The following is a 12288-nucleotide window of genomic DNA, read 5'->3' on the forward strand; positions in this document are numbered from 1 at the left end:
CGAGGTTTTGGGCAATTGTAAGGGGATATATCTTATTTCAATTCGGTGCAATGCAGGGTCAACTAGTGGCAAACAGAGCCTTAAGCTAATACACATAATAAGGAAATAACTATTTGGAAGGGTATATGATTTTCTACGTGCATGCGATGGACTAACTAAAAGGACGACCTTTGACCTTGACACAACGGAGGTATTTACAAGAATCATTACACTATTTACAGAGGGTGATATTTACAACAAAGGATTCTCAAATCCGCAACAATATCTTGAGTAAAATGCATTTTAGTTCAGTTTGGATTGGAGGCTGAAATGTTAATATGATCTCACTATGGCTGCGTTTAAGGCACGTTTTGCGATGGCAGACCTTTGTTGATGGCCATGTCGGAAGAGCCGCATATGCTCATTGATCCAGATGCTCAGATGTCCTGTCTCCCCAATGCATTCCCCTGCACACTCCTAACGTGGGATGGAATATATTACACCCACACGTTGATCCTGTTGTGTTGTATCCTTTCCCTTCATCAAAAGGCACGAGCGAGGAGTATACAAGGTTCGACATGAGACCCTGATTCAGGCAGCCTTCACCACTCTCTCATTACATTCTGACACCCCTGGAAAGTAGGGCATAAGTTAAAAAAACAAAAAAACAAGCCATTCACTCTCAGCATCACTCGTACATCAATGAGGATCAGACATCATGGTATAAGTTTTTGTTCTTTTGCTCTGGAGGAGAGCCTCTTGGAAGCTCTTAGCCTTTAAGGCTCGTCTCAGGTGAGAAGGTTCCTTTATGCCATTTGTGGTGGATGAAATAGTCTTTATCTCAAGTGTGTGTGATTATTGCATGCTTATGTGCTTGAGGATGAGATGAAGAAGGGAAATCATCTATATATCTTGGTTTCCTGCACACCGAAGTGTTTAAGGATCCATTGGAGACCCTTGAAACGGTGTCCATAAAAGCCAAGGATCCAGATTGAACTTTTTCGCAAGTAAATTGAATAGACGGGAAGTTGTAATGAATGGAGTTGTGCAGTGCAGATGTAAAATCGCTAAAACGAATAACAAACTCGTCGTCTACATATCAAAACCAACACTGGCTGAACAATAAGATAGCGGAGAGATCGGGCCTCCCATTACTCCATGAAAATTGTAGCCAACATGAAACATGTTGGCCAACACGACCGACATGGGGTCGCCATTGCTTTGCCAAGGACCAGTCAGTGATATTGCCCTTTCAAGAGGAATTAGGTGGAAATCGGACGTAGTCCAAGTAAATCATATATTAAAGTCGATTTCCCATAAAACACTTTCCAATAGTCATCTTTCATCGACCGACCACTTGATTGGTTACTTCCAGATCAAAGTGAATGGGTATTTTTGTATCGAAAGAAAAGGTCATTGTTTTGGATGGGGGATGATCTGAGATGATGGTGAACAGCTGTCTTGAAGACCTGGAGAAAATAATGAGATTGAAGAGAATGTGAAAGTTGGTTCCACAGGTGAGACAAAAAAAGAGGAGCAAATGAGTGGAGATGAACAGTGATTCTGGATTTTCATGAGAAGGGGGTTGCTGGTGGACTGTGTACGCCATGCAGAAATCTGGGGGTAACATAGTATGGAGAGGGCAGAAGCTGCATGACCAGAAAGGAGATGGAAAAAGACAGACCACCGATCTGTGTGCGATAGCAAAGTCATAGGCCCATCAAATCGCCTTCATCATGAGAGATTCCAATGATATTGAAGGCCTTGGTTTCAAGATGTGAGGCAAGGGCATCAGTCCAGAGGGTAGAGCAGTATTCCATCGAGCTGCGGATGTAAGCCTTGTAGGTGGGTATGTGTTCAGGTGTGCCAAGGAAGGACTTTGCACGACGGAGGATGCTCATTTGGTTGCTGGCTTTGGAGGTCAACTTTAAAATGCAGTTACCCAAGAAAGGTCATGGCTGAGAGTGAGACCCACGAGTTCGGGTGAGTGAACGTATTTGAGAGGGTTGTTGAGAAAGTAAATGGGAGGCTCTGGCATATGATCCTTTTGGAGATAGAGAGTTAGTGTGTGAGATTTGTCAGGATTGAAAGACATATTCCACATGTTTGATCAGCTGGTAATTTTGTCAAGATGTGAAGAGAAGTAAGAGGCTCGTGCCTGTCCGTCTGAAGGATGAAGCATGTCACAACAGAGGGTGAAGTCATCAGCAAATAGATAAAGAAGTTTTCCAGGCAGTCAGAGAGATCATTTATGAAGGTCAGGAATAGGATTGGTCCCAGAACACTGCCTTGGCACACTCGAGCCTTGAGAGGGCGAGGGGATGAAAGGATTCCGTTGAGAGCTACACATTGGCTACGAGAATGGAGGAAGTTAGTAAGCCATCAGTGGAGTCGGCCTTGGATGCCATAGGCAGAGATTAAAGGGCAAGGTGGAATGCCAGATTGTATCAAAAGCATGAGATATGCCCAGATATACGGTCCTGATCTCATGTATGACATCGAGGGCCTCCATCCATTGCTTGGTGAGTAGGAGCATCATGTACAAGGTGGAGTGACCTTGTCTGAATCCAAATTGGTTATCTGAGATGAGGCCGTTGGAGGAAAGGAAAGGTTTAATCTCAATTGTCTTGATTAATTCCATGACCTTGCTGATGATTGGAATTAAGCGAATAGGTCTGTAGTTCAGGGGATCGGTTTTTGCATCTTTTATGTAATGCAGTGATGTTGGCCGATTTCCAAGAAGATGGAAGATGACTTGGGGAAAATGATGGGGTGAAAATGGCAGAAAGAGAATATGTAAAAGCAGCAGAGCAGGTTTTTATGACACATGAGCTGATGCCATTCAGTCCAGTTGCAGAATCAGAGTTGAGGGTTGTGAGAAACGTGTCCACCTTGTCAGGTGCAAAAGACAGAATTCAGGAGCAGTTTGCTCTTTCAGGAGCAGAAAACATAATTGAGGCATTTTGCCTTCTCATGAGCGGAGTCGGTTGTGGTGCCATTTGAAGAGAGGGAAAGGATAGAGGTGGAGCATCCTCAGGAGACAGACTTACCAAGGTTCCACCAGATTATAGAGTAGTGTGACAAGTCTGGTTTATTCAATCTTGGGGTTGGACAGATGCTGTTTTCTGGCTGTCCTGAGAGTGAACACACATTTGTTACGGCCTTTGTGGAATGATCTGACGATGTCTTCGGTCAGGTTTGATTTCCAGGAAGAGAAGACAAGTTGTTTCAGAATAACTGCCTCACCACATTTATTCAATGTACCATGGGTGGGAAGAAGGGTAGGATAATTGAAGATAAGATGAGATGGATCTGTGAATGAGAGAGAGCAGGTTTCTGTGCGAGAATTCCCATGGCTGAGTTAGCATCAGGGGCTGTAGATAAGGGAGACCCATCAATCTGTTTGGGTGAATTGCCAGACTCACTGGCACTGAGGCAGCTCAATATCCAGAGAGATGTTGGCTCTCACAAGCACATGATAAGATGAAGAAGCATATGATCAGACGTGACTATTGGGTGGTTGCCATCCATCTGATATGTTTTGTCCTTGTCGAAACTGAAATTTAAGGTCCTTTGGACTTTTCAATCATCGTCATGATTGTCCTTCATAGCTGAAGTCCTCTGTTCATATGGGACATGCGGAACAACTGAGAAACGTGACTTTGTTTTTCGTGCAAAAGCTGCTGCGCTGCAACAACCACACTCTGAAATTGTAATCATTGTTACCTGGTGTCAAGGATGTCCAGGAAAATCAGGTAATTTGCCACGTACGGTTTTAGGGAGGAATTTGGAATTAATTAATGGTGCCGGTGATAACTCACCTACCTTTCATGAAAGACGGTGAGATATTTCCTGCCCACGAATGCCAGTGTTGAAGGATCATGGACAGGTCTGTAAAGGTCATGTTTTCACCCCTGTTTCTGTGTCGGTGAGCAGGATATATCAAACTGTTTGTCTGTTTGTCTGTCTGTCGGTGAGCAGGATATATCAAACTGTTTGTCTGTTTGTCTGTCTGTCAGTGAGCAGGATATATCAAACTGTTTGTCTGTTTGTCTGTCTGTCAGTGAGCAGGATATCTCAAACTGTTTGTCTGTTTGTCTGTCTGTCAGTGAGCAGGATATCTCAAACTGTTTGTCTGTTTGTCTGTCTGTCAGTGAGCAGGATATATCAAACTGTTTGTCTGTTTGTCTGTCTGTCAGTGAGCAGGATATCTCAAACTGTTTGTCTGTTTGTCTGTCTGTCAGTGAGCAGGATATCTCAAACTGTTTGTCTGTTTGTCTGTCTGTCAGTGAGCAGGATATCTCAAACTGTTTGTCTGTTTGTCTGTCTGCAGGATATCTCAAACTGTTTGTCTGTCTGTCTGTGAGCAGCATATCTCAAACAGTTTGTCTCTTTGTCTGTCGGTGAGCAGGATACCTCAAACTGTCTGTCTGTCTGTCTGTGAGCAGTATATCTCAAAAGGTTTTGGGCGGATTCGGACGAAACTTGGTGGAGAGGTTAGGTGTTTGACACGGACAAATTCATTACATTTTGGTGAAGATCTGGATCCTAATTCGAGAAAATTTTAATCTTTAAAGTGATTTTTCACAAATAAGAGATACGACCAAAAAGGAAAATAATATACGGCATGATATTTCAAAAAGTTGTGGACGAGTTATGACAAAACCAGGTGGTTGAGTTGGGTCGATGACAAGAACAAGCCGATTAGATTGTGGTTCAGATCTGAATCCAGATCAGTGGGATATACATGGGTAAAATTTTCAGCCTGTCGGAGGTATGCTCTCTACCGAGTGCCGTTCTATTTACTTTATTTGATCCCGACTCGAAAAACGTTCTTAAAAATATCCAAACGCAAAAGAACCAAAATCTTGTGCTTTGTCATATGATGACTTTTCATTAAAAATTCGGTTCTTTTTCACAGAAACCTCTACCTTATCCCATTCACTTCAAGGAAAGGTTCAGCTGCAGTTGAGTATATTTTGAGCACGCATTGTAAATTTTGAGCAGTCGATGATCATTTTGTGTTCAAAGTGAACATAACACTGTATATTTCGAAATAAACGGACCAAGGCTATGGTCTGTTTATTTATTTATTTCCTGGGGACTCACATGGGGTTTGAACAGATGCCAAATGTCATGAGTTCTAACGTTCTAACCCGTGAGTATTGATCTACTCTGTGCAAACCTTGTAACAAGAGCGTCACGCCATCTGTGCTCCTTCGCACTGCTGAATCTAAATTCACTTACTGCTGCTGTTTACGAGGGTGGAAGGAGGAGAGCTAGTATTTGTTTGGAGGGTAGGTACAGGGATGGGAGCAAGGAGGGGGAGTTTAGAAGAAAGGCTGAACTCTGTTTCCTCTGGGCATATTAGAGCTGTGATGCAGTGCATTTACCCAGCATGCATTTCGTCTTGTATACCCAGCATTCAATAAGCAATTTAAAAGTACAATATTATGATTTATGAACACCAATTGTAACTAGAACAGCAATCAGTAGACAGCATACCTCTGCCAGGTGAACAGTTTACGTTTTGTATCCCAGATTAGACCAGAAAATCACAATACAGAATCACATTTGATCAAAATCATCCGTCCACAACTTTTTGAGATATCCTGCTATGTATCGTTTTTGCCCTGTCTCCCAATGATGAAGAATCACTTTAAAAATTCTAGTATCTCGATCCGAATTCGGATCGTCACCAAAATCGAAGAACTTCGGCCTTGGCACATAGGCTACATCCCTGCCAAATTTCGTCCAAATCTGTCGACAACTTTTTGAGATATCCTGCTATGCATCGTTTTTGGCCCTATCTCCCAATGATGAAGAATCACTTTAAAAATTCTAGTATCTCGATCCGAATTTGGATCGTCACCAAAATCGAATCATTTTGTCCTTGTCACATAGGCTACATCCCTGCCAAATTTCGTCCATATCTGTCCACAACCTTTTGAGATATCTTGTTCACAAACAACAACGGGTGAACACATAACCTCCATCCACTTTTGGTGGCGGAGGTAAAAAAAAAACTGGAACACACTTTTAGATACGGCATTCTTATTGATTTGGACATGACTTAAATAAAGTAATTATAAACGAGGAATTGTTTCTCATGAGAATTGTGTTTAGTTATTTATTACTTTCCCAAATCGAAGACTTTTCAAGTATATTGCTTGGTCTTGTGCTATTATTCTGTCTGCTTGTCTGTCTGTTTGTCTGTATGTATGTTTGCCTGTCTGTATGTCAATCGCCTACAGGTCACAATTTCAAACCAACCTTTGTGAAACTTCACCAAATGGTAGAGTTGGTCAGAAGGAAGAAGCCGATTGATTTTGAGTTCAAAAGGTCAACATACGCCAAAGGTCAACAACTTTTTTTCAAATGTCTAAAATGCTCAACTTTTATCCAATTCACTTGAAATTTGAAGAGGATTTACATATCAGTTCACTGAATTCAACCATCATTTCTTTTTGAGGTCAACATAGACCAAAAGGTCAACATAGGCCAAAGGTCAATCACTTAGGTGAAACTTCTAAAATGTTAAATTTTCATCCAATTGACTTGAAATTTGAATAGTATTTTTTTTGTTTTTTTGTATACAAGATCGAGGCTCGTGAAAGAACTAACATTAATCACACAAAAAGTCAAACGGACACATAAAACATAATAAGGGGAGCATATAATAAGAGAGGGGGAAGGACACAAACACAACATTTGAGAGCAGGGACATCAAGAGATCTGTGGGATGGAGAGGGTTTGGGGGGAGGTGGGAGAGGTATAAAACATATGGACACTGCAAGGACTTCCAGAAAGAAGTTGGAATTTCAAAAAAGTGGATCAGGGGTGAATTAGCGGGGGTAGAAAAGATCAAGGTTTTGGATGGGGGACGATAAGAGATGGGGGAACAGCTGTTTTAAAAACCTGGAGGGAGGAGTGGGATTGAAGGGAGTGGGGGAGTTTGTTCCAGAGGTGGGAGGTCGGGGAGGAGGGGGAGGAGCATCGGGTGCAGGACAGGGGAGGGGTGGGGTAGGGTCAGATGAAGGATGAGATGGGGAGGTAGGGAGAGCAGTTGATAGTGTGTCAGAGATTACAGAAAAGTTACAAGAAAGGGAAGGATGAGGAGGACGAAAGGTTTGATGGTGATGGGATGAGGCACAGTGAGGAGTTGTTTGAGGAGGGGGGGGGGCAGAGGAAAGTAGAAGGTTGTGGGAGGTGGAGGTATGAGATAGAAGGGAGATGAAGTGGGGAGGAGGTAGCTTTGAGGAGGAGGGGGAGGGAGGAGAATTAGAGAGAGATGGTAGGGGGGAGATTTGAAGGGGAGGGGATGGGGAGGAGTTTTGGAGGGGAAGGGTGAGGGGGGAGTTTAGGAGGGGAGGGGCAAGGGGGGAGTTTAGGAGGGGAGGGGCAAGGGGGGAGTTTAGAAAGTGGATGATTAATGAAAGACAAACATTAATAACAAATTGGGTTTCTTGTGATTTTCAAGTCAGAGATCCGTTTAAGAACGATAGAGGAGGGGTGGAATGAAAGTGAGTTTAGAACATGTAGGGAGGAAGAATTGTAAGAGATTGAATTATTTTTTGAAGTGGATTGAGTTGAAGAGGTAATTGAAAAAAGCATTTTACGTAGGAAGAAAAATAGCGTGTTGTAATATACCACTGAATAAAACACTGCAGGGGAAAGTTTAAACATATTTAAATAATATTTAAACAGAACCGTGAAGAACAATCTTATATTCACAAAATACCTATGGGGTGAGGGCCTAGAGGGACAACCATGAGTCACGTGAACAGGGCAAAAGGTGGAAGGCAAGGATATAATGGGGGCGGGGCGAGACAGCGCACGTGGACAGAAGCACACGAAACAGCACACGTGGAGAAAAGGAAATAAATAGGTTTTTTTTGTTTTTGGGGGGGGGGGGCGATTTAAAACGTTAGACAAAGAGTAGATGTTCGGGGAAGTTCGGGGGAGAAGGGAAAAATCTAAGAACCAAGAAAAACACAAAGTAAGGAACTTAAGTTAACAAACACGACAGGGGTAGCCTCAGGGTACAAGGCTGCGCACGCGGAGCAAACAGAAAACGATTAATTAATTACGTGTTACAGGAAATTCAAACCAAAACTAACTAGAAACAAACAATAACGCATAGACGATAAAATAATGAGTGGAAATTTGACAAACACACAAATGGAAAAATAACAAGTTCTGATGCCCGGACAGAACAAAAGTCGCCACCTCGATCGAGAACCGGAAGCCAAAAAAAAAGAAAGATTTACAAGATTTACATATCAGATCACTGAATTCAACCTCCAATTATTTTTGAGGTCCACATAGACCAAAAGGTCAACATAGGCCAAAGGTCAATCACTTAGGTGAAACTTCTAAAATGTTAAATTTTCATCCAATTGACTTGAAATTTGAATAGTATTTTTTTTGGTTTTTTGTATACAAGATCGAGGCTCGTGAAAGAGCTAACATTAATCACACAAAAAGTCAAACGGACACATAAAACATAATAAGGGGAGCATATAATAAGAGAGGGGGAAGGACACAAACACAACATTTGAGAGCAGGGACATCAAGAGATCTGTGGGATGGAGAGGGTTTGGGGGGAGGTGGGAGAGGTATAAAACATATGGACACTGCAAGGACTTCCAGAAAGAAGTTGGAATTTCAAAAAAGTGGATCAGGGGTGAATTAGCGGGGGTAGAAAAGATCAAGGTTTTGGATGGGGGACGATAAGAGATGGGGGTGAACAGCTGTTTTAAAAACCTGGAGGGAGGAGTGGGATTGAAGGGAGTGGGGGAGTTTGTTCCAGAGGTGGGAGGTCGGGGAGGAGGGGGAGGAGCATCGGGTGCAGGACAGGGGAGGGGTGGGGTAGGGTCAGATGAAGGATGAGATGGGGAGGTAGGGAGAGCAGTTGATAGTGTGTCAGAGATTACAGAAAAGTTACAAGAAAGGGAAGGATGAGGAGGACGAAAGGTTTGATGGTGATGGGATGAGGCACAGTGAAGGGTTGTTTGAGGAGGGGGGGCAGAGGAAAGTAGAAGGTTGTGGGAGGTGGAGGTATGAGATAGAAGGGAGACGAAGTGGGGAGGAGGTAGCTTTGAGGAGGAGGGGGAGGGAGGAGAATTAGAGAGGGATGGTAGGGGGGAGATTTGAAGGGGAGGGGATGGGGAGGAGTTTTGGAGGGGAAGGGTGAGGGGGGAGTTTAGGAGGGGAGGGGCAAGGGGGGAGTTTAGGAGGGGAGGGGCAAGGGGGGAGTTTAGAAAGTGGATGATTAATGAAAGACAAACATTAATAACAAATTGGGTTTCTTGTGATTTTCAAGTCAGAGATCCGTTTAAGAACGATAGAGGAGGGGTGGAATGAAAGTGAGTTTAGAACATGTAGGGAGGAAGAATTGTAAGAGATTGAATTATTTTTTGAAGTGGATTGAGTTGAAGAGGTAATTGAAAAAAGCATTTTACGTAGGAAGAAAAATAGCGTGTTGTAATATACCACTGAATAAAACACTGCAGGGGAAAGTTTAAACATATTTAAATAATATTTAAACAGAACCGTGAAGAACAATCTTATATTCACAAAATACCTATGGGGTGAGGGCCTAGAGGGACAACCATGAGTCACGTGAACAGGGCAAAAGGTGGAAGGCAAGGATATAATGGGGGCGGGGCGAGACAGCGCACGTGTACAGAAGCACACGAAACAGCACACGTGGAGAAAAGGAAATAAATAGGTTTTTTTTGTTTTTGGGGGGGGGGGCGATTTAAAACGTTAGACAAAGAGTAGATGTTCGGGGAAGTTCGGGGGAGAAGGGAAAAATCTAAGAACCAAGAAAAACACAAAGTAAGGAACTTAAGTTAACAAACACGACAGGGGTAGCCTCAGGGTACAAGGCTGCGCACGCGGAGCAAACAGAAAACGATTAATTAATTACGAGTTACAGGAAATTCAAACCAAAACTAACTAGAAACAAACAATAACGCATAGACGATAAAATAACGAGTGGAAATTTGACAAACACACAAATGGAAAAATAACAAGTTCTGATGCCCGGACAGAACAAAAGTCGCCACCTCGATCGAGAACCGGAAGCCAAAAAAAAAGAAAGATTTACAAGATTTACATATCAGATCACTGAATTCAACCTCCAATTATTTTTGAGGTCCACATCGACCAAAAGGTCAACATAGGCAAAGGGTCAACAACTTAGGTGAAGTTTCTGAAATCCTAAATTTTCATCTGATTGACTTGAAATTTGAACAGGATTTGCATATCCAGTCACTTAATTCAACCACCAATTATTTTCAAGGTCTGAAGGTGAAAAGGTCAAGATAGGTCAAATTTCTAAAATTGTCAATTTCCATCCAATTTACTTGAAATTTGAAGAGGACTTGCACACTTAATCATTGAATTCAACCACCATTAATTTTTAGGTCAACATATGCCAAAAGGTCAACATAGGCCAAAGGTCAACCACTTTGATGAATTTCTAAAATGTTCAATTTTGATCCAATTGACTTGAAATGTGAACAGGATTTACATATCAGATCACTATCGGACTTTTCACCCTATCTTTTGCTCAAGGTCATCTGCCAGCATCCTGGAAATCAGCTAACATTACCGCTTTACACAAAAAAGGTGCAAAAACAGATCCTTGCAACTACAGACCAATCAGCCTGCTCCCAATTATCAGCAAAGTCATGGAATCCATCATTGCTTCGGATATGAAATCTTTCCTCTTCTCCAATGGCTTGATCTCTGATCATCAATTTGGTTTCAGACCAGGTCACTCTTCTCTGGACATGCTGCTTCTGCTGTCTCAACAATGGATGGAGGTCCTCAGTGCCAAACAGGAAATCAGAGCTGTCTCCCTTGACATATCAAGGGCCTTTGATACGGTCTGGCACCCAGCTCTGCTCACCAAACTCTCCTCCTATGGTATCCATGGAAATCTCCATGCATGGCTTGCGGACTTCCTCTCTGGTCGTAGTCAACGTGTGGCCCTGAATGGATTTCTCTCATCTCCCCTTCCTGTTCAGGCTGGAGTTCCCCAAGGAAGTGTGCTGGGCCCTGTGCTTTTTCTGGTCTTTATCAATGATCTCTCCGACTCTCTGGAAAATCCTCTCTATCTCTTTGCTGATGACTCCACTCTCTGCCGCTCCATTCCTCTTCCCTCAGATCGGCAGTCTGCAGCCTCCTCACTCTCTGAAGACCTGGACAAAATCACAGACTGGTCAAACAAGTGGAACATGTCTTTCAATCCTGCCAAATCTCACTCTCTTACTATGTCTCTCCGAAAAGATCGACTGGACAACCCTCCCATCTACTTTCTCAACAATCCTCTCCAAGAAGTTCTGTCACTCAAGCTTTTGGGTCTCACTATCTGCCATGATCTTTCTTGGGAAAACCACATTTCCAAGCTGGCCTCCAAAGCCAGTCGCCGACTGGGCATCCTCCGTCGTGCGAAGTCCTTCCTCGGCACACCTGAGCTCCTCACCACTTACAAGGCTTTCATCCGCAGCTCAATGGAATACTGTTCTCCCCTATGGGCTGGTGCTCCTGCCTCACACCTGGCTCGGCTTTACGCTGTTGAATCCAAAGCTTTCAAAATCATTGGAATCTCCCGCGATGAAGCTATCTCTGAGGGCCTTTCACTCACTCACCGCAGGCAGGTAGGTGGTCTTTCTGTCTTCTACCGACTCCTCTCCGGCCTTGCTCCCCCAGCTCTCTCTGTGCTCTGTCCCCCAAATATTCCTACAGGTCGCACAAGATCTGCCAGCAACCCTCTGATGGTTAAACTGCCGAAATCTCGGCTCTCTGCTCACCTTCACTCTTTCATTCCTCTTTTCTCCCGCCTGTGGAACAAACTCCCACACTCCCTTCAATCCCTCTCCTCCCTCCAGGTCTTTAAAACAGCTGTTCACCACCATCTCTTATCTTCCCCCATCCATAACCTTGATCTTTTCTACCCCCACTAATTCACCCCAGATCCACCTTGTTTGAAATTCCAACTTATTTCCTGGAAATCCTGGCAGTGTCCATATGTTTATACCTCTCCCACCCCCCCCCCCTTCACATGCCTCCCCCCCTTCACATGCCTCCCCCCCCTTCACATGCCTCCCCCCAAAGCCCTCTCCCTCCCACAGATCTCTCGATGTCTCCATGTCTCTCGGTCCCTGCTCTCAAATGTTGTGTTTGTGTCCTTCCCCCTCTCTCCCCATCTTGTCTACCGCTCCCGATGTTATTTGTTTTATGTGTCTGTTTGTCTTTCTGTGTGATTAATGTTCTATTCGCTCCTTCACGAGCCTC

The sequence above is a fragment of the Myxine glutinosa genome, chromosome 11, assembly GCF_964187855.1.
Source record: "Myxine glutinosa chromosome 11, kmMyxGlut1.1, whole genome shotgun sequence".
In the NCBI taxonomy this organism is placed as follows: Eukaryota; Metazoa; Chordata; class Myxini; order Myxiniformes; family Myxinidae; genus Myxine; species Myxine glutinosa.